The sequence below is a fragment of the Protomyctophum parallelum genome (assembly GCF_964188405.1).
Source record: "Protomyctophum parallelum genome assembly, chromosome: 5".
NCBI lineage: Eukaryota > Metazoa > Chordata > Actinopteri > Myctophiformes > Myctophidae > Protomyctophum > Protomyctophum parallelum.
In genome coordinates this window covers 21,659,614-21,675,013 of record NC_139702.1, presented here as the reverse complement: position 1 = coordinate 21,675,013, position 15,400 = coordinate 21,659,614, and the positions used below count along the sequence as shown (strand labels likewise).

At 43.9% G+C, this 15,400-nt stretch overlaps 1 pseudogene across 1 annotated transcript in view; it reads right to left on the bottom strand.

The window, feature by feature from the left end:
• The window catches only part of LOC310858257 (ATP-dependent RNA helicase SUPV3L1, mitochondrial-like), a 43,862-nt pseudogene extending 30,409 nt beyond the window's left edge, over positions 1 to 13,453 (bottom strand). Inside the window, exon 1 of the transcript in view lies at positions 13,320 to 13,453. The product of the transcript in view is annotated as an ATP-dependent RNA helicase SUPV3L1, mitochondrial-like (transcript). The remainder of the gene's footprint in view (positions 1 to 13,319) is intronic.
• Positions 13,454 to 15,400: the final 1,947 nt, after the last annotated feature.

The window sequence follows — 15,400 nt, the reverse complement described above, 5'->3', positions numbered from 1 at the left end:
CTAGAATGTTCCATGTTGCAACATGATGACAAACAACCTCTTGATGTGACTAATAGCTCCCATACATTACAGAGCCCTATAAAGATTAAGCTCTGTGCTAAATGGAATCAGAGGGCTGTTGGGAGGTAATTACACGCCAGTCTTACAAACACCATGTTGCACTGGGCTGCTGCCAAACCTGCTTTAGTTTTCCTCTCTGTACCGACATAACCCCTGGCTGTAACCTGATGTAGGACGTGTGCAGGCACATACTAATGGTAGTTAGAGTGCTGCTGGACTTTTGTTTATTATCCAAAAGGATTAGGATCTTACATTTTAATGCTTCTTGTTTTTCTGTTTATATATGATATCAGATGTAACCGATACTGGAGCCAAAAACAGGAGTTGGTTTTTAGATGAGGTGGGATTCAATGGAGTCCAATATATGGACCATCGTCCATACTAACCACATTTCTTTAGTCATAATGTTTATAATAATAAAGTCATAACTAGAAAAAGTGCCCTTCTGGGCACAGGTCTCCACCAGGATAGGAATGTAGGACATTGCAGCTTGCCTTCATCTGGTGGTTGGATAAAAGGGCAACAAAAGTAAACTAGTGGGAATATGCGTGCACAGTTTCATCGCAATTGGACGCTGCGTTGAGGAGTTGTGGCGATTTGTACAAAGCGGGCTACTCCTGAAAACTGTAGGAGCCAATCGTGGCCAATCGGGATGGAATATGAGAAATCAAACAAACCTGTCTTGATCACATGACTATGGAGATCATGTGTACCGATTTGCGTGAAATTTGGATAAAATCTGAAGGAGTAATAATAGAAAATGTGTTTTACATATGTCGGCCTCCTGGTGGCGCTATAAAGAGCAGATGTGAAAAATTCCAGGCAAAGGTTTTTCCTTGGCCTCTAGGGAGTTGGCATACAAAGTTATCCACAGATCCGTGCAGTTAGAGGTAAAAACACTTTTCGGCCAGTTATAGCGCCACCTTGAGGCTGAGTTGAAATTGTTCATGTGGCATTTCGTCCTCGGCCTAGTGGGAATGTGGGTGCACAATTTCACGGAAATCACGCGATGTGTTCATGATTTGCAGCATTTTGTTTGAAACTGAGCACTCCTGTGAACTTTGGAAGCCAATCTTAACCAATCAGGATGAAGTCTGAGAAATCTGAAAGACCGGTTTCGTTGAATGGCTCTAGAGAGACTGTGTACCAATTTGCGTGATGTTTGGACAAAATCTGTAGGTGTACTGTGCAAAAACTTGTTTTGCACAAAGCGGCCTCCTGGTGGCGCTATAACAGGCCGTTCTGGAAAGTTTGGGGCAGAGGTTCATCGTTGGCATCCAGGGAGTGTGTGTGCAAAATTTGGCATCGACCGGGTTAACGGTGGCCGAGATTAGCTGCTCACGGACACACACACACACACACACGGACGGACGGACGGACACACGGACGGACGGACGGAGTGCAAAACATACTCTCCCCCCATGCCTTCGGCCTGGTGGAGACAATTAGCTGTTGTAGTTGTTTCCTGCCAATCTGCCCCACCTGGATTCAAACCTGTGTCTCCCACATCAGCTGCCCACCAAAAGGGGAACTCTCCCTCAGCCAAAGGGGAAAGTATCTGTGGCATTTTAGATTTTAGTTATTATATCGTTGCTGTCGGGCAGAAACCTCTTATCTCCTCTTATTGTAACTTGTATTCATCCTTCAACGTCATGCAAGGATGGAGTCTTATAGAATGCTACGAATGGCACTAGGTGTCACATCGACGGATCGCATCAGAAATGTGGACCTCTATGGGGACCTACCACGGGTCACAGTCAGAGAGAGAAGGATGAGGCTGGCAGGGCACTCCCGGCACTGTGTCAATGTGTCAGGCACCCAGAACTAGAGGCAAGTAAATTGACTCTATGGAAGCCAAGGGCAATGCCAAGAGGGGAAAGAAGCGCACCACCTACGTAGACGCACTAGCTAACAACACTGTAGAGCTCAAGAACCTAATTTTAGATAGGAAAGTGTGGAGGGCAGCGATCCAGGAGTCCCGAGTAGGTGTTGGCTAGACCTCACTACAGTAACTAGCATCTGCTTTGACTATTTTGAAAAATGAATCCTGAAAAGTACCAATTTTGGAGATATGAAGTTTCCACGTGACAGACGATATACAGCAATATTCAGGTTTTTTTCAGAAAACTGTTTTTTAGAAGGCATTTGTCAAATCGGCCTCATGGTGTTAATGGTTCTTTTTTTCCATCACATTTTTGTGTCTTATGCTTTTGAGAGATATGTACAAAACAAATGTAATGGTCATATTATAATTTTTTCCTGAATCAGTCAAACCCTTAAAGGTATATTCAGTGATTTCACTCAAAAAACCTTAGGTTTCGTTTTTGGCTGCGGGACCCAGCCTTTCGTCCAATCAGGATAGAGAGTCAAAAACGAAACCTAAGGTTTTTTGACCCCCAGGGGCTAACTGGGGACAGGGAGGAACTCCTTATATGGCCAGCACACTCTATAGTAGGGAGGATTATCACAACAAAACAAAAAAATAAGTGATATTTGAATTAAGTGAAATCACTGAATATACCTTTAAACAAGGGGCTGCTGATAGGCTGATGGTTCACACTCTATAGACCTAGAAACAAATGCAGGCATTCTTCCTTTGCCTACATCACTGCACACATGGCAATATAGTAAGATGTCTCATAATCATTTCATGCATCTGCACACAGTCTTTACGCGGCACCGCGCTCCGAAGACAAACAGATTGAGCTGAATAAATTACACCATTCATTAACAGCTGTGAGCGGTCCAATCTGAGAGCCTGATAAGTGACTAGATAGTCCGGGTGTCACATGGAGGAGCTGAGCTAATTAACAACTAATTAAGCACTCACGAGCCTAATCACAGTCAGAGGATTGTTAGGGGAATAAAAAGTAAACGGGGGGGGGGGGGGGGGGGAATAGGTTGTTGGGATAGCTTATGCGTCGTTGCTCATCCAGTCAGCAGCACAGAAGCTGGTGCTAGAGTGAGGGGTTGTGAGGGGCAGGATAATCACAGCTCCATAGCCCTGTGAACAACTTCAAAGCACAACCAGCCAGCAGCATGCAGGGTGCATATCAAGTGAGTGTTGTCTGAAATAGGGAGGAACATGGACGGTGTTGTAGTAGAGCCTGAAATACAATGCTTTTTAGAGGGGTGAAAACAGTCCATGCCATGCTTGTTGATAGTTCACTTTAATAATATCTTTGCCCTGTTGTGGGGTGAAATGCTCGCTGCATAAATGGCGTTGTTCTTGTTAAGCTAGTTTACCGGTATACTAATGGGAAGGTGATGCATTGCAGAGATTAAATTAAATTAAATTCAAATTGAGCTTTATTGGCATAAGAAAACATACGTTTACATTGAACAAAACAATCAAGATAAAACAATGTATGTACAAATAAATATTGAATATAAATAGGAATAAAATAAAGGTGTCAACAGAGCTGTGTTGCATTAACAATTTGAGTAATACTATCTTGTGAAACTATAAAAAGATTGTGCATTATCTCTCTTTATCTCTCTCTCTCTCTCTCTCTCTCTCTCTCTCTCTCTCTCTCTCTCTCTCTCTCTCTCTCTCTCTCAATTCAATTCTAAGGAGCTTTATTGGCATGATGAAACATATGCTTTTACATTGACAAAACAAAAGTGGAACAAAACAATCTAAACAAAACAATGTATGTACAATTAAATATATAATATAAATGGGAATAATTAAAAGTGTAAACGGAGCTGTTGCAACTCTCTCACTCACTATTCAGGGCCATTCACACTGAACACTAACTAAACTATAAAATATAGTTTAAAAATCATTCTAAGTCAAGTGGATGGCAGCGTTCACACCAACTATAAAAAATAATACAATGGTGAACGATTATAGATATTACAGTTACAGTGCTCAGTGCGAACGACCCTTTAGTCTATATTTTGTCTTCTGTTTCTGTTTAGGGTTTCTATTTTTCTACATGCAAATAAGAACGGGCACATTGATTTGGTTTCCAGTGTCGTGTTACTATGGCAACGACATAAAAAAACTACAAAGTGCTTAAAGCACAGCACTTTTATCCCACCGTCCCTCTGATCATCACAGGAAATTAGCATACTGGGAAACAAGAGCGCTCACACAGAGGAAAGCAATTGTGCATTTGGAAGGCCACACTAGCTGCCCGAGCACAGATGGGGGTGGGGGGGGATGCAGATACAGTGAAAAAGCTAAAATTAATAATAACAGTAACAGTGGGGCTTCTGTGGGGCTCAGGAGGTAGAGCAGGTCGTCCAATGATCCGTGGGTTGGCGGTTCGAATCCCGGCCCAAGTGTCCTTGGGCAAGACATGTGAACCCTACATTGCCTCCAGTGAGTCGGTCAGTGCTAGCTTGCCACCATTGGTGTATGAATGTGGGAAGCGTCGACTGTTCCCCGCCCCAGCTCCCAAAGTATGAATGAATGGACCATTGTAACGTGCTATAAAATGCAATCAATTATAATAATGAGATGTCTCGATCATGTTTTTTTGCTCCCGTTCCGATCATTTGTTTCTGAGTAACTGTCGATACCGATTTTTCCCGATCTGACATTTATAGTTTTATTGAACACTTATGCCATATCACAATAGTACAATATCCAAAATCACAGACAATATCTAGTCTAAAATCATGATATGAATATAACTCTAAACATTAGACTCCACCCAGACGTGTGCAAAATTATATGCAGTCACAAACAAGACAATACAGACACACACGCACACACACACACACACACACACACACACACACACACGCATACACTCTTTTATGAACTCATTGACACACATGCAGTAAACAACACTCTCCACCCTGTCAACGACACACGCACACACAGCTTGTCTCCTTCATCAAAACCACATCACTGTGTCCTCAAAAATGCTATGCTACAGTATAGCTGAAAGAATAGTGTGACATAGAAGAGGAATGGAGTGGGTATACAGTATGCACCACTGAGAAAAAAAGTATGTACAGTTTACTACAGTATGTACTGTATGAGTATATTGTTTGATCCTGACTTAAAAAATATATATACTTGCTTTGTCAAACATGTTTGACCTGTTTTGACCATACATATAGACCGTAAAAAGCAGGTTCTGACTTTTTACCACTTTCAACATGGCCTGTTTGGGCATGTCATTAAGTCTTTACAGATTTTCAATCATTTTGTTATTTTTTTCTTTTAAGCGGATATCGCAGTTCTACATGTTCTACAGTACATGGATGTGACAAGCTGCGGTGTCGGCTATTTCTGCTCCTCTTATGATGAAGTACAGTATATAGATAGGGCTACAAACAATAAACATGCTTTTATTACGTCACATCTGAATTACTGCAACACTTTTTTTTTATCCAGCTAGGGTATGCCCCGGAATTTTTCAAAATATACTGTAGGCACTATAGAGTGCCCAGCAGATGAGGCAGATTTTACTCTGAAAAGCCCCCGCCTTCCATTTCCCCCCAAAACTGGGAGATATAATGTTCCATTACTAGTACTACCTCACACTGTCAAGTCTGATCTCTCTTTAGACACGTTAATATTCCAAACGAGATGCTTGGTTAAGTCACAGAACATCAGCGTTCTGATCAAAACCATGGAGAGCGCCGTAGATTCAGAGATAATAGCAAGGTTTGACGGCCGTAAACAAATTAGTTTACGCGAGGACCGGACGGCCAGCGGGCGGACAGACCTCTGGCGTCATGCTCATGTAACCATGACTCAGCCATGACCATATAAAGAGTTCCCAATGCAGCCCAAATATGGAATTAATGTGTAGTCATGGCATCAGCAAACAAATCAGTCAGCTCCATATAGGGGCACAAAAGGACATATACTGATGACATCAGGGATCTCCATATATGGGCATAAAAGGACAAGGCTGACCCCATATAGGGCATATAACAGTCAGATCGGCACTGTCAAATGCGTAGCGGCCCCAAACCTCTAAAACATAATTATTTCTATCAGAACATTAACGCTGATTTAATTTAATTGTGCATCTTTGCTTTGTTGGTTTACCTTCTTTTGTCATGTTATATTTCATGTACATTATTCTTCCATAAATAAAAAGAGAAAAAAAACGTATATGTCTGGGAAGGGATAGAGGGGGCACGCTATAGAACCAGAGCACCAAAGGACATTTGAAGGCCAACATCAAATCAGTGCATCAGCTCATTAATGCATGTTGGGTGACCCGGACTGAACAGAAAACAACACAAGCACATAAAGAAAGCCTCTCAGAGGCCCCAGTCTTGACCATCAGCACACTGAGGCTGAGCCATACTGTATACGTAGCAGGGGTTCCCAAACCTTTTCATGTCAAAGACCCCCAAATTGACACTCATTAGCCCGCAGAACCCCCCCCCCCCCCCATTTGAAAAGATATGCCAGGGACCCCCATAAGAAAAGATTGTTACGGCTCTAGCAGTGCAGTGATTCTCAACCCGTTTAATTACAAGGACCCCCAGTTTGACATGCATATTAGTCTACGGACCCCCATTTAATGGCATTTCTATCTCTGGGACCCCCAATTTAATTTTGTAAAATCAATGTTTTAATTTAACTCAGAGTGTACACTTTCAGAGTTACAGATCCATAAGGGTCCATTTGGTTCCAAACTAGCCCCAAACTAGCCCGGACCCCACTTTGGAAACCTCTGCCATATAGGATCCATGCACGAGCACCACGGCTTGGAGTTGTTAATCATGTCTCGCTGAGCCACCAAAAAAAAAGGACAAAGGCTACAGATTGAGTTTGGAAGGCATGGCATGGGGTTGACAACATTAGATTCACACTGATGTGTGTGTAACATGTCAGCATCCCCCCCTCCCACCCAATCCACAGACACTGCACAGACGAGCAAATCCTTTTCTGAAAAGAAAGTATAGCGGAAAAACATCGCATTTATTTTCCCCACACTGCTGCATGGGCCGTTAAATTGGTCAGATATCAATATTGGTTTCCAATTTTTTGCGTTCTGCACGAGGTTGTTAGTTGCAGATGAAAAGCAAATTACGCTTCAAACTGTCTCACTCGCAGGATCCGTCTGCCTGAAGGCTACCCAGCATGCAATTCTGAGACAAAGACACCTCGTTTTGATTTCTACACAGCGTGACCTTTTTTGATTGGGTGAGATTGGTTGGCATGGAAATCAATACACCGTTGTGCATTTGATGCAGCCTTATCTCTTCTCCACACTGTCTGCAGGTAGCGAGCGTGTGTGTGTGTGTGTGTGTGTGTGTGTGTGTCACTGCTTGCATGTGTACTGAACAGTTAGCAGTTTTTCACAGTGTGTGTGGAATAATAGTCCATGCTCATGAAGTATTTTTGTGAAGTAAAGTATTTTAGGGTGCAAAAAAATGTGTGGTTGTAAACCATGTAAAATGATCCTTTGTCACAACCTTGATTGTGGCAAAGGATCATTTCCTCTAACCCAAGGGTTTTCAAACTATCTCATTTCATGGATGGACCCCCAAATTGACACATTAGGCAATGCAGCCTATATCAAATGATTCTGTCCTAGAAACGCTGATATGAAAAGACATTTGGGGTTAAATTAACTTCTAATTATGTTATTTTATAATTAGCTTCCTTAGTTAATGGATTCCCCATCATCGATGGGGAATCCATATAGCTAATAGAAACTGCAGGCTTTCTAGTCCTGAAAAGTTGCAATGCAAAAATGGAAGCCATCGTTCTCACGATAATGAAAATGATGTCACTGGAGGACGGTTTCTAAACTGCCCACAGCCCTCCTATGAGACACAGAGACTAAGTAGAAAGAAATCGTGCCAATTTATCATGATTATTAATGAGGACCTATTATATGAAGAAAAGTGGTGAAGTGGTCCTCTAAGTGTACTGTTGTCTTTGTGCAACAAGGAAATCGTAAATCCACATATTGGTAAATCCACATAGTCCACAGCTAAATCCACAATCAATTTAATGATTTAAAATGTAATGACAATCTAATTTAATGACTCAATTGAATGACTCAACATCAACTGACGCCATCAGACTTCACTTCGGATTCATGTTAATCTCATTTTAAATATTTAGGAGACAGCAATATAACTATACACATCAATTCAACTTTTTATTCAGTTCAAATCATTTGGAGGGTGAATACAATTGAAGTAACTACAATTTCAAATGGACACCAGAGGTCGGACTACTGAAGTTTGTCCCTTTGATGGCTTCCGAATGGCAGACTGAGCCACACTGCTCCATTGTGTTTTGCCACAGATACGACATTACCATTTCTCAGAAGACACAGTATGCGATAATAAGCTTGCCCTTTCTTTTGTGTTCTGCCGGCTCACTGATTAGTGCTGGGACTTTAGCAGGCAGTGCACCTGGTCACTGCAGGACGGCGGGTCAAAGGTGGCCAACCAGGACTATGACCTTATCGGCCAGCTCTCTCTGGGATGAGATGACTTCTTGTTGCTGTGTATTACCTCTCCTGACTGACGGGTCCCCCCCTTGGATCCCTCATAGTGGGTCAGTCCAACCAGAGGGAAAGCCAAAGGACCCGGAAGTAAATTGAACTTCATTGAAACTCACCCCACTGAGTGGATCCACAACTTAAGCTCACGGAAAGAAAAATAAGTTCACCGCCTTCCTTGTTGCTTTCGCTCCCTGCAGAACCTGTAAATTCAGAGACAAACCTAATTTTGAAGCAATGTGTGATCCTAGACTCACAAGTGCTTATGTTTCAAAGTTTATGTACGGTGGATTTAATCTGGGGAATTACAACGAACCCATTTTATCAAAAGTAATCCATTGTCTTTTCGAAGACTTAACAGAGGTGAAATCATTGAAAGCAATTCAGCAGAGCATAGGCTATACATTAGTAGGTGCATCATGAAGCTTTCATAAGATATAAAAAAATTCATGACATGAATGAATACAGTGTTATAGTGTGCATTCTGTCATAGAGGTGAATAGCAACGTTGCATTTATGAGTGGGCCATTTGATGGGCACAATGATAATAATCTACTAATAATATACAAAACAACATAATACAGGAGGATAGAACTTGTGTTTAGACAAGAATCTGTCTCAGTCTGACCTATAGGGTTGCTTTAAGAGCCTCAATGCTCTTTATTCTCTTCTGGTGCATATCAATAGCCACAGCAACCAGCTGTTTTTCACTGTGCACCTCCAAAAGGAGCATCTGAAACCATTTAAATCAAAAGCAGTCACAGTTTCCACAGCGCATTATAGGGATTCCTGCATGGCCTCTCGCTCCATGCTGCGCACCCTTGCTCGACGGGGGGCCACGGCATAAAGTGGGCACACAGCAACACAAATATGCAGCCCACTGTGCACTCCCCTCAGGAACCCTCAATAAAAAGGAGAGAGAGGGGAAGAGAGACACACAGAGAGAGAGAGAGAGAGAGACAGACAGACAGACAGACAGACAGACCTAGCCTGCAAGTTCCTTTGCCCTGGCGGCTTCTGGGGTTAAACCCTTTCCCCTGCTAGACAAAAAAAAACTTCTCCTTTGAATGCTTTGTCTCCTGCCGAAATCGCAGAAGAAGGAGAAGAAAGAAAGGGAGAGAAGAAGAGTGCTCTGTTACTAGCGCACCCCTGTGGTGGGTTGACACAAAGGAGACAAAAGTAGAGCAACGGTGTTGATGCTCATGACGGAGACTGGCGGCATCTCTGAGATTCTTTAGACATTAAACAATTGTTGCAATATAATTAGATTCTGAACAAGTTGCACTACCGGTACTTTGACACTGTCAATGAGTTACTGAGGGCTAGATGTTGAAAGGCACAGGGACAAATTATAATAGTATTACTCCTTTAGAATTCTCAAATTTCAGTATTTGAAGGGATTGATAAAACAATCGACGTAAGACGAAGTATATAGTAGCACTTAAGGGGTTACGCTTTTATGTGACACCTACACGTACAAAGTTGTACAGTTGCCACAGTCCCCCAATAAGGTAAGAGACTATTTAAGAAACAGGACCACCATTGACACTGATTGAGGAAGGACATGGGCTCAAAGGTCATTCCTGCCCTGCCCCTGAACAACCAAATTACCCCTCCAGGCCAATTCATCAGGCCCTTTGGCCAAGTTTAGGCCACCAGATGACTCCAGTTGTCAACTCCCTGAGGGCAAAAGCATCCCGTCCTCACCCGGTGGTCTGTTGTCATCTCATCTTTCACCGAACACAAGAAGCAGGAAGTTTCCACAGTCAGGCACCAACAGATGCAGGGGAAACCCACAAAATGGCTTCCTCCTGATCTGGCTGTGTGGCATCTCATCTGCAGCAGGACATTTCTGAGCCCCCAACAACACCCCATATCAGTATGTTGGATCATTCAAAATGTATTTTTACTTTTTTTTACTGAAATTAGTTATTGGATGGCTTAAGCGGAGGTCTTGCAAAATATTAGTACAAACGGATGTGGAGTAGTGGCTACACGGACAACATGATAGCAGAGAAATAGCCAGCAGTGCAACTCCAAAATACACACAAATAAATAAGTCACGGTGGATTTCCTAGCATCTGTAGAAAACATTTAAGATTTGCCTATGCAGTCGGGGGAAAGAAAAGTGTGTGTGTGACTGTGTGCGTGCGTGTGTGTGCGCGACTGTGCGTGTGTGTGTGTGTGTGTGTGTGTGTGTGTGTGTGTGTGTGTGTGTGGGTAAGGCAGCACAGGCGGATAAATTATTTTGTAGCGAGGACGGGAGAGAAAGAAACCTGCTGAATGCCAGAGTAAATAAATAAAGTAAATAAATGGAGGGATAATGTGAGGCAATTGTAGGGGTGTGCATAATCAGGGATTTGGATGCTGCTCACTCTGCTGCCCTTCTGACTACAAAACCAGGCCCTGCCCTGCAACCCACACCACCACCATCACGCAGTCTGTCTGTCTGTCTGTCTGTCTTTTATTCTCTCCAGCCAGTGATAATCTGTTCCAGTATACTTGCCATGAAATGAGCGATACAGGGCTCGTAATGCACTGGACAGGCAAAGCCTAACAGATAACATAAGCGCTGTTCACTGGCTCAGTCCCTCCCTCGCTCCCCCACCACCCTCCCCGTTCCCCTTCCAGTCAAGGCAGCTGAATTGTAAACAACAGGCAGAAGATTTGGTTCATTACGAGGGGGGGTGTGGGGGTGGGGGGTTCTCTCTTCAGCCCCTCATCTAATGCATAATGTCTGTGGCGAGCTGTCTCGTCTCGTCCCTTCGCAGCATCGCCGTCATATTTCATTTTTGCTCTCTTGACCTCCACCGGTGGGCGAACAATGAGAGGCGGCTGTTGTGGGCTTTTTGTTCTTCTCTCCTGTTTTGTGCTGGTGATTGTCATTTGGCTAATGTATGCATGCACACAGCAGCCACGCGCACAGGCCTTGAAGCAACGCCTCGCTGAGCTGACAGTGTCTCATGGGGTTGAGGAAAGAAGCCCGTTTTGATGACGATGAATATATAATTCTTTCTTTCTGTCCCCCCCACCCCCCCCCACTCTGCATGTTTTGCTATCTATCTTTTGGTCCTCCCAGTCTTCTTTCCTTTAGTTGCATTTGATCTGGCTTTGGTTTAGACGTCGTGCCATCTGGATGAGTTCACGCTGTTGGAGACTGCTTCATCGCTCTCCACAAAATGCTTAAATAAAGGTGTATTTTCCACACATTCCATATGTTCATGTGCCCCAGTTTCCATATACACTGTACATGTTATGCCCACTCACACACACTGTGATGAATCGTACATAGAGGGTTAGGCTGTGTTTAAGCAGAACACTGATCTTTCTTTGCTCTGGCCTCATTTTCTACATCAAGAGCGTAGGCTTGGTTTCAAAATTAGTGACGACCGTTATATAGGCATATACTTTTTTATTGTCTACCAGTACCCATGCTGTACTGCACATGCAATAATAGAGGCATGCTCACACACACACACACACACACACGCACACACACACACACACACACACACACACACACACACACACACACACACACACACACACACACACACACACACACACACACGCAGGCACGCGCGCACACACACGCACACACACACACACACACAAACGTATTCCGCAGGAAAAGCATTAGGACCCAAATACGTCTACATCTGTCAATTTGACGGACATATGCTCCATCGCACAACTGTGTGGTGATGCGTTGTTGGCTTCTAAATCAGTTCTCTGTAGGTCATACAACAGTCATGCCTACCCAGGCCCTAACCTCACCACAAGTCACTGGTATAGAAACTGAACTGAGTGTTGCAACTCCCCCCCCCCCCCCCCCTCTCCTCTCTCTCTCTCTCTCTCTCTCTCTCTCTCTCTCATATTAGCAGGCAACAGTGCAGCAGTAATACTATCTCTCTCTCTCTAATACTATCAGCGCCCCTACTGGTACCCTATAGTCATATACTGGTGCTCATGGCCACATAGGCGCATAGGCGGACACAGACATTGCTGTTCCTTGGAGTGGTTGCACCACTCAAAAATGCACAGACTGATCAGGCGGGGGACTGCAAGGCTTTGCCTAGTACAAATTATACTGACCACAATCTAGTATCACAACCACATGATTACAGAATGCTTAGTACTGGCCTAAATACTGTCGCATTACTACCACAATTTACCTCAAGATTGAGCTCAATACTGAGTTAATCATTCACCTGTCTCTGACCTCGGTGGTTTCTCCATGTACCTTTTGAAATTATACATGATATATTGTGAAAAAATACATATACTGTATATACTGTAAGCTATAGATTCACTTGTTGGGTATCCCAAAGAGAAATGCAGTTGCTTAGCATTGTATAGTGAGTGGGTGGCTAACGAAACGGTTTACTTGTTCATGAACTTTATTTAAAACAAGCAGAGAAAACGTGATGCTTTGCGGCGAGAATCAAGAATTTGCCATTCACTCATACAGGTACAGTACAAGCAGCATAGATCAGCGCGTTCAGTGTACCCAGCAGCATATTATATTACTATAATTTGCCTTTGGAGACGAGAAATGTAGAGAAAATGGAATGCTCTCCACAATGCCTATCCGTATAGCCTAATTGTTGTTAACATAAAAGCCATAGGGAAATATCCAATATAGGCTATTTCAGTATCTACAGGAATAGAAACCCTTTTGGTAATTTCAACTTCTTAATTGTATATCTTGGATAAGGAGAATATCTTTCTCTCCGAGCATGGATAAATATCAGTCCTGTATTGATGGAGACCTCCCCGAGAGGCTTACTTGACAGCAAACGCCAAACAACCCACGGCGTGATCGATAGACTCCTGGCCCCGGTCTCCCCAAATGCCTTGTGGTCTCCGAGGTTCGGAAAATCCGCCACGAAGCAGGGCCCTCCCATCTCGTCTGAACCAAACACCGTCAGGGTGGCTCCTGCTCCCATGTTCCTCGCTGGCTGGAACGCCGGCGTGCTGAGGATGACAGGGTTTCCTAAGATCCGACCGGGGCCTCTCTAATTTGGGCATCCAATCCCGCCACTTCCCCTGACCAGAAACCATTTTAAACAGGCGGCCACATAGAAGCTGGCATTCCCCTTTTCCTCTTGTTTTTTTATATGGTTCCTTCACTTATGTGGCTCCGTCTTGGTGACTCTTTCTTCTATCTGTCTCTTTCAAACCCATTTCTGGCTTTATTGGCTGTATTGTTAAATTGTATTTGATCACTCGTAAATGCATGCTTTCACAAAAGTCAAGAAAACCCTCTTCCACAACACACGCACGCACACACGCACGCACGTGTGCACAGCCACACACACGCGACACAGTCACAGGAGACACTGTTAGTGACAGGCATGGCAGAACATCGGCAATGTGTTAATGCTCTCACAGCTGTGTGTGTAGTAGCAGGTTGCTCCTGCCAGTGAGAACTGTGAGAGTGACAGACCACCCACCTGCTCCAGCTCTTCTCCATTGATGTCAGTTTGGCGTCAGTGGGAGGACAGTTAATGGGATTTCACTATCAGCACCTCAGTGCACCCACCATGTCAGCTGTACCACCTCTGTAGCACAGCGCAGTCAAGAAAGGTAAAAATATATACACATGGTGTGTGTGTGTGTGTGTGTGTGTGTGTGTGTGTGTGTGTGTGTGTGTGTGTGTGTGTGTGTATGTGGCTGTGTGTGTGTGTGCGTGTATATATATATATATATATATATATATATATATACAGTTCTCTTCGGATCAGTAAACTGACAGTGAAAGGCTTTTTCTTTTAAAGAACTACTACTTGCAAGCCAAATAATAAGACAGCTCAGAGAAACAAACAGCAGGTGGACAGACTTTTCATGTGATAATTCCAAACTGACCAAACCCTTCTCAACCCTCTGTGTGGAGTTTGTTCTCCCCGTGTCCCCTAGGGTAAGTACCCTCACAAAAATACATGCAGTAATCCTGGTCTCCATACCGCCTCCCCCTGGCCAGCCGGGGCACACGATGTAGGGGAAAGAAACTGGTTGGGATAACGTGTTCATTCCACGCGCTACGTCCTACCTCCCCCTCCTCATGCATTGAAGGAAGCATGAGCTCAGTTTGGGGTTCTCCCCAGGTTGTCAGAGGGAGAGTAGCGGCCAGGATTGCAGCATATAGGCATTGGCACCGGGTGAAAAATGAGTCACAAAATCGTGGAATTAAATATAATAATAATAATAAATGCTCACCCGAAGGGTTTGTGTTTACATTGTCTGATCTGTTGTTAAAATCTGGTGTGTATATACACGTACAATCTGATTGGGTTTACAGTTTGGGAAAACACTGTCTGTCCGGTGGAGATATCGCATGTACCATCCTCGCGGTTGATGATAAGGATCTTACATATAGGGTGCACGTATACGTTGCCAGTGGCTCGTCGTCTGTGTAAACAGTGATGGATGTCAGTTTCACAGTCATTCGATGTTACACTGCCACAGCTACGCAGCCATGAAATCCACACCCGGGCGAACCATGCAGTGCCGCGAATGGTGACTAATCAGTTCAAGGTGCTGAGAAGAAGAATGTGGGAGGTGAGTAGGTCTGGAAGAAATGAGAGTACCTCATTACTGCATCCAGTCACTGTTGCTTCTGCTGGCACTGTCACAACACTGCTTTTAAGCCTTTGTTTCCGCTTCCCACTCTCTCCCTCCCCCCCTCTCTCCCTCACTCTCCCTCTCTCTCTCTCTCTCTCTCTCTCTCTCTCTCTCTCTCCCTCTCTCTCTCTCTCTCCCTCATTCAATTTTTTCTCCCCTCAGCGTTATGCTCCCCTCAGCGTTATGCTGCTGCCTTTCTCTTGCTCTGTTTTTCAAAGTTTACAACCACTGTCTGAAAGTTCACACATTAGTTTGGTGGCGACGTTACATTT